The 14069-nt window shown below is 40.3% G+C and overlaps 1 protein-coding gene across 1 annotated transcript in view; it reads right to left on the reverse strand.

The window, feature by feature from the left end:
* Positions 1-14069, reverse strand: part of GRIP2 (glutamate receptor interacting protein 2) — a 118608-nt gene that overhangs the window by 84005 nt on the left and 20534 nt on the right.

The raw sequence follows: 14069 nt of genomic DNA on the forward strand, positions 1-14069 counted from the left end.
CCTTCATACTCACTGTGTCTATGACACTATCTAACCATCTCATCCTTTGCTGTCCCCTTCTCCTTTTGCCTTCAGTTTTCCCCAACATCAGGGTCTTTTCCAATGAATCCTCCCTTCTCATTTGGTGGCCAATATATTTGAGCTTCAGCTTCAGTATCTGTCCTTCCAAAGGACAGTCGGGGTTGATTTCTTCTAGGATGTGTGAACAAGATTTGGGTAATTTCATTTCAGTGTATAATTATCACATCTCCTATTTGGCATTTCCCTTGACATGATCTGGTATTTTGCTTTACTAAAAACTAAATGTTTAGCTTGACTAAAAGTGCTTACTATTTGCCTTTAGGAAAATAAAAAGCTTTGTTTGGTAAAAGCTGTACTCCACACTGGATTCTTTTCTAAACACTGGATCCTGTCAAGAAATGCTTATACCATGACTTCACCTATCTTAAAGGAACTTAAGAAAGTGAGAACATAATTTGTACTATTGAGACCAAACTGTGTACGCTATGTTACACATACAGTGGGAACTCAGGTCATGAACATAATCCATTCCTGGACTTGGGTTGGCACCCGATTTGGTTGTGACTGGAAGCAAGACTGACTGTGCATGTGCATGCACAAACAAAAAATGGTGTGGAATGGGAAGTCGCTGTGGCAGGGAAAATCGCTGCAGCTGAGTTTGATCGCCACCCAAGCATTTGTTCGTGAACAGAGTGAAACATTTAGTGGGTTTTTTGGTCGGCACCCAATTTGGTCATGGTCAGAACCAAGTGACTCAAGGTCCCACTGTAGACACAAATGTTTCTTAGAGCTTTTTAAGATCTAATAGCACAAGCATTAAAATTATAACTGGAGCATATCCCATTTAGACCGACTTTAAACAAATCTAAGCATATTTTATTAAACTTTGTTAAATATCTGGAGAGGAAAACACACCAAACTTTCACAAAATGTATAAGCGTACCTAAATCTAGACCAACTAAATGTTCAAAATTAACAAAAATTATCTTACTTAGATATATGGATTAATGGCAAAGAGCATGCAGTGGATATCAGGACTCAGGGCGGCGTACAACATAAAAGAAAACACATATTACAAAAATTAAAAGGGACATTAAATAAAGTATCCAAAAAAACCCCAATTGATATTTACAATAACATTTTAAAAATTAAATTAAAATTAACAACCAAATTAATCCTATATTTTATTCTATTCAGGCCAGGCCGGCTTGCTGGGAAAGCCAAATTTTTAGGGCATGTCGGAAGGACCAGAGGTCGGGGATTATGCAAAGCTCCATGGGCAGCTCATTCCAGAGGGAAGGCGTTCCCACAGAGAAGGCTCTCCCCCTGGAGGTCGCTAGCCGACACTGTCTGGCCGACGGCACCCTGAGGAGGCCAACTCTTTGGGATCACACTGGATGGTGGGAGGCTACAGGTGGCAGTAGGTGGTCTCACAGGTACTCTTGGCCTAAGCCATGGAGCGCTTTAAAGATCATAATTAGTACCTTGAATCGCACCTGGAAGACAACCGGCATCCAGTGCAGCCTGCCTAAAAGGGGTGTAATATGGGAGCACCTAGGTACCACCATAATAACCTGCGCGGCTGCATTCTGGACCAGCTGAAGCCTCCGGGTGGTCTTCAAGGGCAGCCCCATGTAGAGAGCGTTACAGTAGTCCAGGCAAGAAAGGACGAGGGCATGAGTGACGGTGCACAGAGCATCCCAATCCAGAAAGGCCCCCCGATCATGGCCGTCAGGTGCTCTTCTAAACTAAGCCGCATATCCAGGAGGACTCCCAGATTGCAGGCCCTCTCTGAGGGGGTAAAGTTTCTCCCCCTATCATCAAAGATGGAACAAGATGCACAAATCGGGATGATGGAAACCACAGCCGCTCAGTCCTGGAGGGATTGAGCTTGAGCCTGTTCCTCCCCATCCAGATCCGCACAGCCTCCAGGCATCGTGACATCATGTCGAAGGTATCATTTGGGTGGTTTGGGGTAGAAATGAAAAGTTGAGTATTATCAGCATATTGATGATACCGTACCCCAAAACCACGGATGATCTCACCCAGCAGTTTCATATATATGTTGAACAGGAGGGGTGAGAGAACTGACCCCTGGGGCACCCCACAAGTGATGCACCTCGGAGTTGATCCCTGTCCTCCAGTCAACACGAACTGCGACTGATCCGACAGGTCAGAGGAGAACCACAGCAAAACTGTGCCCCTCACTCCAATCCTCCGAGCCGTTGCAGTAGGATACCATAGTTGATGGTATCGAAAGCTGCTGAGAGGTCTAATAGGACCAGGACAGGGCAGCAGCCCCTGTCCCGGGCCCGCCAGAGATAATCAACCAATGCGACCAATGCCGTCTCCATGCTGTACCCGGGCCTGAAACACGACTGAAACAGATCCAGGTAGGCAGCTTCAACCAGGTACTGCGGAAGCTGATGTGCTACCACACTCTCGACAACCTTCTCTACAAAGCGAAGGTTGGAGACCAGGCGATAGTTGGCTAAAGAAGCTGGGTCCCAGGAAAGGCTTCTTAAGGAGGACCTTCACCACCGCCTCCTTCAAGGCAGTAGGAAAGAACCCCTCTCTCAATGAAGCATTGGTAATCACCTGGAGCCAGCCTTATGTCATCTCCCAGGAAGCCTAAACTAACCAAGAGGGACATGGGTCCAGCACACAAGTGGCATCACTGAGTCTCCCCATAATCCTGTCCATGCCCTTGGGGGTCACAGGGTCAAACTCATCCCAGATAGTCTCCACAAGATTCATCCATGTCAACTCGCCCGAATCTACCCAGTCAGAGTCCAAGCCTGTCCGAATCTGAACAATTTTATCCTGCAGATACTGAACAAATTCTTCAGCCCTACCCTGCAAGAGGTCATTCCTAGTTCCTTGGTTAAGTAAGGAGAGGGTCACCGTAAACAGAGCAGCTGGGCAGATATCTGCGGACACGATAAGAGCGGAAAAATGTTGCCCCTTTGCCGCTTTTGTCGCCACTAAGTACGATTTAATATGAATTCTTACTAGTGTTCGATCGGATTCGGACCGGCTGGCCCTCCAACCACTCTCTAGGTGTCTTTTCACATTTAACTATGCTTTAAGCATGTACCTCCATTTTAATAACAGAAAGGAATGAAACCTTTAAGAAAATTTAAGAAACCCTACCCATCCAAATGATAAACTAGCCTTAATTATCTATTAATAAGGGAATTAACTACATTGCAATAAATAGGATCGATATGGTTCTTTGATGTGTATATGCAGGACAAACATTTCTAGAACAGCTGGATCTGGTTTTTAAAAATCAAAGTCTTTACTTATTTTAACCTCATTGCAACATAGGCTACAAAAAGGTAATCAATAAATATAAATCTATAATGTTACCATGCTCACTGGAGAATTGTTCACCTCTGAAAATAGTGGTAATTTCTGCAGCTTAATCTCTATATGGTCAACCTCTATTTTCGACTATTCAGATCCCCATATTTTTCAAAATCATTCTTTTTAGTTAAAATGATAATTTTAAAGTTATGGCTTTACACACCTTGATCACCTGAGGCTGAAATATATCCACTTAAGTACACACTTAAAAATTAAAAGATTAATGACTTGGCATTTATTAGTGGTCAAGTATCTTCCATCAATATAGCAAATATATTCGGTGATAAGGAGCTGCTTTTAGAGAGAAAAAAGGAACATTCTTCATACAGCAAATACCTATCTGATCTCAAACAAGGTAGAAGAAACCACCAAAGAGAGATAGGGCTTATGAATAGCAATAGCATTATACTTATACACTGCTACATAGTGCTTTGCAGGGCCCTCTACAAAGTCAGCATATTGCTAATTTACTGTGACCTCATAAGGATAGAAGACTAAATCAACCTTGGGCCGGTGAGAATCAAACTGCCAGCACTCAGCAGAAGTAGCCTGCAGTACTGCATTCTAACCACTGCGCCACCACGGCTCATGAAACTGCTATTACAATTGCTATTAATATTGGAACTGGCAAGTCAGCCAGATGTTTAGACTGGGTTTGGTATTTTTGTGTGCCTATCAAGCCCTTCCAAAGAACCCAAGATAGGCAAATGTTCTTGTGATGATGTCAAAGGTTGTTCCATTCTATTTGTAGGTCTTTGCATTTTGTAATTCTCTCCATTGCAATTCACTCTTTTATTCTGCTCTCTCTAGGTACTGCCACATCCACTATCCAGACTCCTTTTTCTGCTTTCTTATCAACAACTGTTAATTGTGCAGTGTTAGGTGGCAGATATTAGTCTGAACTCTAAAGTCCCAAAGTACTTTAGCTTCTTCATTTTCAATTACTTCAATTACTTTGTTTCTCACCAATTTTTGCTTGCAGGCAAATGGTATTTCTTGCAGTTATTCCAATCCACCTTTGTTGCTACTTTGTTTGCCATTCTTTATAATCAGACTGCGTGAACGTCTTGCAACAACTAACTAGTTGTTTTTTCACCTTCTGTGCAGAGGCAAGTGCATTAGTCATAAATAGTCATGGATTCCAACATTCCTTTTTCCCTTTTAGCAATGATTTGCTATTTTGTGATATTACTTTTGTCTTGCTGTTAGCTGTTTGAATGAAGTCCATTAAACAAGAACACAAGGCACAACCATTTCTCCCAACCATCTTGAGTGCACAAACAACAGCACAGGGACAAGATTGCTTAAAATTCACTACATATATGTTGGAAAACAAATGCAGAGTTTTCTGCTTGCCAAAAAGTCTCTTTCTTCAACATACGATACTTATCTGTTAGGTGCCAAATGTAAAATATGCCCACACTGAAGCTTCTTTTAAAAATTGTAGCTCACACAGAACAGCTCAAATGGAAAATGTAAAAACTGTTGATTCTACAAAGGGATAGGAAACCTAGGAAACAGACTTCAAAGTCATCAGACATTTTCACTTCTCCCAGCCAAGAGAGACGCCGTCTGCTTGGAAACATGCACAATAGCAAGTCTGCCAAGAACTGAGAAGAATCCAAGTTATCATATATTGCTGACATCAGGAAAAGCTTCTTCTACACCTTGATAGGCCTTTCCCAACACTATGATCTCCTTTCATTTCATAAAAAAGCAAAAACTGCACAACTCTTTTGATCTAATCCATTTTAGGAGCTATTCCAAAACTGATATATTAAGACTCGGCAACAAGCTTCATGAAGCAACTTCTTTCCTTTCTCACAAAATCAGAAAGTTTTGCTCCTAATTTTAAACAAATCTGTTTAATGTGAAATGTGGACTGTGATGTATCCTCTCTTCACTAACTAGAAAGTAAAGAGCAGCTTTTACAATTGGTGGATAGTAACGACCCAAGGAAAAGGAATGGGACTGTGTGCCCCAAAACTTATTGTAGCTTATTCCTATAGTAAAAAAAACATGATTTATTTTGGTGTTCAAGCTAAGGTTGGCTTTGCAGCTTTTGGAAGTTGGATTCTGACCTTTAAGAAGAGATAGCTCTGATGCAGAAGGTGACAGCTTTGCCTGAAATGGCAAAACTGACCACTTTGATTAAAGAAAAGAATATAAGTACTTTCGTTTCCACATGGAGACTGCTTCTGAGCTTTGTGCTTGATGTAGAGAAGAATGAAACTTCAACTTCGGGTTTTACTTGTTAGACTGATATATTTTTATAGAAATGGCTTGTTCATATTATTATGAAAAAGCAAAAAGCTGTGATTTGTTGTTAATGCCTTATTTTACTGTAACAGAGAGAGTCGGAAATGAATGAAAAGAAGGACTAGGTGTGACGTGATAGCAGTGTTTCACTATCTCAGGGGTTGCCACAAAGAAGAGGGAGTCAAACTATTCTCCAAGGCACCTGAGGGTAGAACAAGAAGCAATGGGTGTAAATTAATCAAGGAGAGAAGCAACTTAGAACTAAGGAGAAATTTCCTGACAGTTAGAACAATTAATCAGTGGAACAGCTTGCCTCCAGAAGTTGTGAATGCTCCAACACTGGAAGTCTTTAAGAAGATGTTGGATAGCCATTTGTCTGAGGTGGTGTAGATGCCTAAGCAGAGGGTTGGGATAGAAGACCTTCAAGGTCCCTTCCAACTCTGTTATTCTAAATTCCAAGTCAATGCTTCTTTTTCTTTTACCTTTCCTCGCTTCTCTTTTCCCTCCCCCCCTACGGCTTTTCTATTTACTTCGTATTTTTTTATTTTATAATACTCTATAACTAAATAAAATGTTAATAGAGGAAGAAGAGATAGCTCTGATCTGGCTTAAATTCAGTTCTATAAATTCAGAACTAACCCCCCCCCCCCAAAACCCAAATCTGTTGAAATAAGGATTCTTTTTTTTAAAAAAAAGCAAAACAAAACATCTTGAATTCGTATCTTGGGATTGAAAAAAGGTGAAATGGAGGCAGTATTTAGCATGAAAGGGTTCCCCTAGATACGCCAGCAGCAATTAGGCCATGAATAGTGGCAAATTCTAAAAGCATCGTATTTTTTTTCCTCAGTGGCGCATTCTGACACCAGCAGTACATAAAGAAAGCAAAAGACGTCTTGGCAACACAACATGCCATTGATCAGCACAAAGTAGAGCACATTTTAGCATGATTCTTATTGACCCGCTTTAGCCAACTGATTGTTGATCCAAGAAGTGGCCCAATTAAAACATGGCACCGTTGTAACACCCAGGGCGAGACATCTGTTCCTGCTGAATTAACAGCACGAGAGAGAGAGAGAGAGAGAGAGAGAGAGAGAGAGAGAGGGAGAGAGAGAGAGAGAGAGATGAGCGACTCTTGAGCATTTTCTTTTTTTAAAAAACCTCACATAGCAGCAGGGGGTATAATTCATGCAGAAGTGATCAATAAAGGAAACCAGCCTCTGAAAGGTTAATAATATCAGGAACAAAGATATTGACTATGCTGAAAGAATGCTTTACCAGCAATGAATGTGGCCTCTCAGCATTATTAGGCAACAGGGGACCGCCTGCAGCTCACAAAAGGGGACGAGGAGAAACTTTAGCAGATGAAGCCTTTCGGCAGAAAGATCATATGAAAAGCAATGGAGAGCCTGAAGGAGACCGAACTGGCTTCATCAGAAATATCTTTCGCTTCTTTAAAAATAAAATTTTTAAAAAATCCTACTTTCAATAGTGAATGAAAGTGATAATTTGGACCAGGAGGGAAAGAGATAATTCTCCCCCCCCCCCCACTTTTCTCTAACATCATCCTTTTGCTGATTTCTACTTCTAAATTAATGTAGTTACACTTCAAAAGGCATCTAGTAAGAACACCTTGGAGCGTTTAACAGGCAGAAAAGAGGGAAGGGTGTATGTGTGTGTGTGATCTGAACCATGTTCCCAATATGCATTACAAAAGCTGCTCCTAAATAACTTATCAGACAAGAACCAGGGGAGAATTCAGTGATTTGTGAAGGAGGGTGGGAAAGCCCTCTCAAATGGTCTAGTCTTCAGAATCGCAATTAAGCTCAGCAAATGGATTCTCTACCCATCTTAACTAACATGCTCGAGAATGACAATCCCCCCTCCCCCACAAAAAGAAACTTAGCGAACCTGCTGGGATGGTAGGTAGGTTATCTGTTGTGGCCTCCAGCAGCTGAATCAGATGAGGAGGCATGGGAGTCAGGATCAGCATCAGGGCAACCTGAGAGCTCTGAGGACGAAGAGGGAATGGAACTATCAGAAAGACAGACAGAGCTGTCAGAGAGAGAGAGAGAGGCGGAGCCTGGACCGTCTATCAGCCCTCAACTGGAGAGTCAACAGCCCCCAGGTCTGGAGGTGGCTGATGAGGAAGAGAAAGAACAGTTGGGTCCAGTGCCTGATGCATGAATGCGCAGAAAGCAGAGGAGAGGAGAGCAGTGGAAATCTATGGGAAGATCCTTGGGAAGGAAGAGCCACTGCTGCTAATGAAGCTCCACCCTAGATCTGGGGATAAGAAGCAAGGGGCAGAGATGAATAGATGTGGCAGACAACTATTCATCTTCCAGCTGGATGGACTTGTTAGCCTGCATTTGAGAGGAAAACTTTTTGCTGGGATTGCCAGCACCACTAATAAAGGAATCTTTGAGTTTACTTCAGAGGGTTTGTTGTATTTGGGGAGCTGGATCAGAACATTATCTTTTTTGTAATCTTCCCTAAAATCATCCACCCCCCCCCCCCATGATGAAGTTTAGTAAGACAAAAATGGGCATTTCACCAATGAATTGATGATCCCTAGGGATTTGGGAAAGAAACTTTGAACTCAGGACTCACATCTAGTGTCGCTTTATTATTAAAGGAAAAGGATAAAGAGCACAAATGACCTTTTGATCTTTTTGAGTCACTCATTTCCCGGACCAAATCAATCGTAAAAAAACCACCAACCTTCCACTGCATTAATTGCAATGAGACAATGTGCTGTTTTGCAGAAAAGGGATATCAGCTTTATTTCCGGTCCCTGAAAAATATGGGTTACAATTGCTTCATTGATATAAAAGCTATAACAAGCAGTCAATGAATGAAGGGAAGCTTATTTTCCAGAAGGTGGCAAATGGTTTTCAATATCCTGTTCACAAAACTTCAAGGGAAAGGAAATCAATATTTAATGGGGTCATTTTTCCAGTGGCTGCTGATTTCAGAGACAATGCAAGTCAACCCTTTGGCTGACCTAGGCAACCTAACAGCCAGCTCTGGTTTCAAGTCAAGCAGTTTCTTGTTCTTATTTGCTCATGGTCTGCTTGCCTTGCTTATAAGTTGCTCCCCTCAGACATAGTTATCAAATGACCTAGTTATCTACTTCTGTTGCACATTAAGCTATCCATCTGTTGAAAGTGAAACTGTGTTGTTTGGCTTGAAAGAAATGCATGATAGAGTCTAAGAATTGACAAAGAATATTTTAATGATCCAAAATGGTCCAAATTAGTTTTGGGTGGGAACAAATGACCAGAAAATCTCCTTCATATAAAATGTTGAATCCAAGCTGAATCAGGCTGATTTATATTTATCTTGTGATTAATGCATAATTTTACATATTTCCCTGTTAAGTTCCACCTTCATCATTTCTGCCCACTATTCAAGACTCCCTAGATCTTTCTGTTTTCTAAATAATTGACTGCCATACCCAATTTTGGGTCATTTGTAAACTTCATTGGTCTCCCCAACTCCTTTGCCTAAGTTATTGCTAATAATGTTGAACAACTCATGGTCTGGGACAAAGCTTGATGGCAGGTCACTTGATACTTTCCTAAAAACTGAAGTGGAGCCATGAGCATTGTTGGATGTAGTCATTCAGCCAGCGATGTAACAAATTCATCACTAACCCATATTTTTTTTATGTTATGAAAGAGGATATCATGAAACACTTTGCCAAATGTTTTTTTGGGGGCCACATATACTATATCAGTGGCATTCCTCTACTCTACTCAGCTACTAACTCTATTAAAGAAAGGGAAAAAAAGTTAGTCTGGAATGATTTGTTTGCACACACTCATAACCAGGGGTGAAATCAATGTACCTTTGCTACTGGTTCGCAAATGTGAGCGCGCGCACAGGACCTTCCGCACATGTGCAGAGCACCAAAAATGGGATGTGATAATGTCTGGGCAGGTGGGCAGAGCCTCCTGCCACCACTGCTACCAGTTCACCCAAACCCGGTAGAACCGGCTGAATTCCACCATTGCCCATGACACTCTTTCATTTGTAGTGTGCAGCTGTCCTTAGCCAGTCTAAATATCTCTAGTTTCTTGGGTCCCCCTTTTTCTGACAGATTATCAACAGCAATTCTGCAGTCCATCCCCATAGTCCCTTTGGTTCCTTCAGATGTAAAGTAATGTAACTGGTTTTGAAGACGTGAATTCATTTAAATTACCTACATTCTTTCTTAGCTAATAGTAAACTACAGTTTTCTTGTTCTCTATTGGCAGAATGACCAGTTAGGGTTTCATTTATCTCTTGAGAGAAACCAAATGCAAAGTAGGAATTAAGAAATTCTGTCTTCTCATCATCACCTCTTATAGAATTTCTTTTTCTCCCAATGGGATTATGTTCATTTTGGCTTTTTATTTATTTCTAACTTACCATATGAGCTCTTTTGGGTGTTGTATATATTTTATCTCACATCTCTCAATTTATTCTGAGCATTTACCTTGCCAGCATCCCTCTATTGTCCTAAACACAGCTCAAAAAGCAGAGCAGTTTTGGGACAGCAAGAAAGAAAGAAAGAAAGAAAGAAAGAAAGAAAGAAAGAAAGAAAGAAAGAAAGAAAGAAAGAAAGAAAGAGAAAGAAAGAAAGAACAGAAATGGCTGGATGTTACTAGTACAAACTCTCTGTTTGATTCCTGGGTGATTTTTTTTTCTTTACCCATTGTTGCATGCATATGTTTGCAAATAAAGCTTACAGCTTTGGTGATGCAGTGATTACAATGCAATATTTTCAGCTAGTTCTGCCCATAACCAGAATTTTTGTCCTGAACCTGACAGGGCTGAAGGTTGACTCAGCCTTCGTCCTTCCAAGGTTGGTAAAATGAAAACCCAGATTGTTAGGGGTAATATGCTGACTCTGTAAACCACTTACAGAGGGCTGTAAAGCACGATGAAGCAGTATATAAGTCTAAGCACTATTGCTATTACTATATCACTGCTCGAGAAAAGAAGGGACAGGTAAAATTATACATTACTGTAAAAATGGAAAATAGGGATATAAAAGCATTAACCGAGCCAGAAATGCTCCTTCTGCCTTCTTTAATACAATGTTGGGTGACCGCAGTTAATAAGCTACATTGATCTTAAACCAGGGTAAATGAACTGCAACCTCAAGGCCTTAACCCCTCTTGTTTTGTAAATTGGTTTTGGAGATTGCAATTGCCAACAATTGGGCAAGTGACTTTTCAGTATTTGCAGGTGGGAAATAGATGAAAAGTACCTCCTCAGGGATCTAAAATAAGCTTAACCACACAGATCTAAAAATGAAACAAAAAAAAATCAAATATCTGAGAAAAAAAAAGCAAACCACAAAGGAAAATCCTGGCAACTTCTTAATAACTACATCAATTTTGCATTGTTGCTGTTGCTGAACTGGCAGCGACCCAGGCCTGCCACATCCCCAAACTGGTCCTCTGGGCGGCACCGTAGGCACTGCCATCTTGTTTTTTACTTCTGTGCATGTGCAGAATAATTTTTATTACACTGCGCATGCACACCCATGAGCAAACCAGCAGCAGGGCCTGCCAGAACCCACCCCTGGTCCCAATGCACTGTCTAAAATCTTCTGAAGGGATGAAATATACACACTCTGCTTCCCAGCCCTGTTTAAAGATGATATAATTTAACTGTTTTTGCAACTATACAAAAGGGAAAATCTGTATGAGAGAGAGTAGAGCTTTAGCTTTTATAAGCATATAGAAGAAGAATGTTTGTAAAACCATTCAGAACCAATTTACATATGGTCTAGATTGATTATAAAAAGTCATTTGATTAATTACCACACAACTGGATCACCAAATATTTGGAAACAATTGGTGTCAGTAAAAACATTAGAATGTTGGGGTTTTTTTTTTAAGAAAAATAAATAATGAAGCAAAGGAAGACAGAATTGATGGTTGGAAATGAAAAATATGTGCTTGTCAACATTAGGAGAGGCATCTTCCCAGCGATTCATTATCACTGTTATAATTTGTCATTGCTTTGATCCCACTTTCAGTGATTTTCAAGAAAACAAACGTTGGCTAGCACACAGCAAAAAATTCTAATAAAATATTACATTTGCTTTATATGGATAATCTATGCTTTATGGAAAATAGAAATCAAAATGCAAATGTATATACAGTACATATATACTATTTTAAAGATAATTAGTAAAATCTATAATCTACTGATAACAGATAAAATCAACTCTAAATATTATTAATTTGTACTTCATCTTAAGTCAGTTATCTCATTCATTTCTTCTATTTTTATATGCAGCAAGCCATTCTTTAAAATAAGATTTGCTTCAATTACATTACATTCCCCAATCAATTCAAACAAATTTACATGCTTCCAAAGCAAATTAATTTCCACAATAATAATTATGGGCACATGACAATTCTCTTCTAGTGGTACGTAGCCACATGTCTGTTCATTCAGAACTCAGATGCTTCAGTTCGGCTTCATAATCCCAGATAAGTATGCATACGTTTGCAGTTCATAGCTCAAAGATTCTCTCACTCACTTTGGTGAGTAATCTTCAACCCAAAGAAGACCCCGTTTTTAATTTTTGTATTAGTTTTTAGTCTGCTTTTTAGAGAAAAAAATGATACCCTTACAATTATCAAGAGTAATGGATCTTCCTCATCTATCACTAATCTATCATGTTAATACATATCTAGTCACATAGCAAATACCCTTATATGCTCAAGGGCAGGCCAATATTTACTATTTGTTAATTTCATTTTATTTATTTCTATACTACTATACTCCATAGGTCACAAGATGCCTCAAGACTGGTGGAAAACAGTGTTGCTTCCCGTCCTAATACAAGCAAGCAGCAGCCAGAAAAAATCCTTTCTCTTGCAGAGGTAAATTTATCTTTTACTTTAAACTCTCCTTCCATGCCCTCAACCCACAACTGCTTATTGGTGGGATTTACAGTCTCTGCCATCTATTTTGCTTTCTTATTTCCCAGGAACATTCCGGGCTCCCAGCAGTGCAGCTCAAATTCTTTCCCAATGAATCAGTAGAAGGAAAGGCTAAAAAGAAGAAGGAATAAAAAGAACCCTAAAGCAATCCAGCCAGAACCTCATGACTAGGCATCATCAGTATTAAACAGATTAAAAACTGCAGATTTTTTCTAGCAAACCATGAAATAATTGATGGTTCCTTGGAAGGGCTGTTTCCTGATGACAACATATATTGTTTGGTTCTGAAGCGGAAACCATCGTTGTCTTTTATGCATCTCACATTCCTGCTACATTTGAACCACCACCATGCATCATAGCCCCAGTGAAATATGATGCCATATCCATTGATTAAACCTTTTTGACAGGTTGCCAAACTTTCTTAGCCCATTGCCAGCTGATAAACATTTTTGAGTCAAATGTAAACAGTAGTTTAACAATGGCAAAAAAAGTCAAGTGTTGAACAGTCTTTTTATCCATTGTCAGTTCTTAAATGGGCATTTATGGTGCATGGTTACCACACATAAGCAAGCTAAGGGATTTTAACTTCTGCTTCATTCCAAAATGCAGATAAATTAGGTGTTAAGCCAAAAAGGGAGAAGCCAACTTAGTTGAATAGCTTTGGATAGCTCTATCCCAGATACATGTATGTGAACATATGTACGTATCAGTGGTGGGTTTCAAAATTTTTTAGAACCTCTTCTGTAGGTATGGTCTGCTTTGTGGGAGTGGCTTGCCAGCCATGTGACTGGGTGGGAGTGGCTTGCCAGCCATGTGACTGGGTGGGAGTGGCTTGCCAGCCACATGAATGGGTGGGCGTGGCCAACTTGTAAAATGTGGTGAAACTCACTTAACAACGCTTTTGCTTAACAACCAAAATGTTGGCTCAGAAACTCTGGCATTTGAAGCACGCAAGTCTTAAAGCTGTCAAGTTACAAGACCTTTGCACCCCTAACCCTTTAGAAAAAAAACCCCAGGGGTGTTCAAACTTGACAGCTTTAAGACTTGTGGACTTCAACTCCCAGAATTCCTCCTCTCGCTCTTTATCTTGATGATGTGCAGACGGGCGGGGGGAGGGAGCTGGAACCGGTTCTAAACAGCACTGTAGATTTGTGGAACCTCTTCTATAGAAGAGGTTAGAACTGGCAGGAACCCACCCCAGGTATGTATGTGCATATATCTCTGTACCTAATCCTTCATTTTATTTCTTTACCTCTTCCTCCAATTTTATAAGTATAACTGCTAAAGAGAAGTTCCCTGAGGATGGGCTCCAGCACAAGTTTGAAAGCTTGGAAGATTAAACCTCTGGTCCTGGTTATCGATCCATATTGAATTTTGCAACATCATCTTGAGGCATGTATTTGGGATGCTTTTATCTGTGAAACATTTTACTGTTCCTCGAGGTACAGAGAAATAATGACAAAGTAGTAATAG

This window comes from Thamnophis elegans, chromosome 2, assembly GCF_009769535.1.
Source record: "Thamnophis elegans isolate rThaEle1 chromosome 2, rThaEle1.pri, whole genome shotgun sequence".
NCBI lineage: Eukaryota > Metazoa > Chordata > Lepidosauria > Squamata > Colubridae > Thamnophis > Thamnophis elegans.